Genomic DNA, 520 nt, shown 5'->3' with positions numbered 1-520 from the left:
GCCGACCCTTGCAAGGCTTCTGCAACACCCTGTTGAACCAATAGAGCTCTCATCTTTACTCTCCATAGGCCGAAGTCGTTCTTCCCATTGAATTTCTCAATGTCGAATTTGACGGAACTCATTGTCGTGGCTAGGATTTCTTCCAAATGAATTTTACCTGCTGCCCTTCCAAGAACTAGACTGAAATCACCAAAATGTTGTACTATTGTATAGCAACCAAAATTTTTCAGCCTAAACTTGCCTTTTAACGTCTTGCTATCCAAGAAGTTCTCACTAAATTTCTTACCTTCTCCCCGTGAATTTCACTGCCTTCGTCAACCGAACCGGAGAGCTCTGATCCCTTCTAGCAGAGATTACACCTGTTCACCGGAGAAAACTTCTTGTTCTGTGCTCGCGCCTCCTTTCCGCAAGCACTCCTCTGCGTCTCGCATGAGAATAACTGCCTCTCCAGAGCCGTCGCGCCTCGCCAAACTGCTCAGGTCCTCCTGCTTCGCGAACTCCCGAACAGGGAACTCCCCGA

The sequence above is a fragment of the Phalaenopsis equestris genome, unplaced genomic scaffold, assembly GCF_001263595.1.
Source record: "Phalaenopsis equestris unplaced genomic scaffold, ASM126359v1 Scaffold000541, whole genome shotgun sequence".
NCBI classification, from domain to species: Eukaryota; Viridiplantae; Streptophyta; class Magnoliopsida; order Asparagales; family Orchidaceae; genus Phalaenopsis; species Phalaenopsis equestris.
This window is presented reverse-complemented; position numbering follows the sequence as displayed.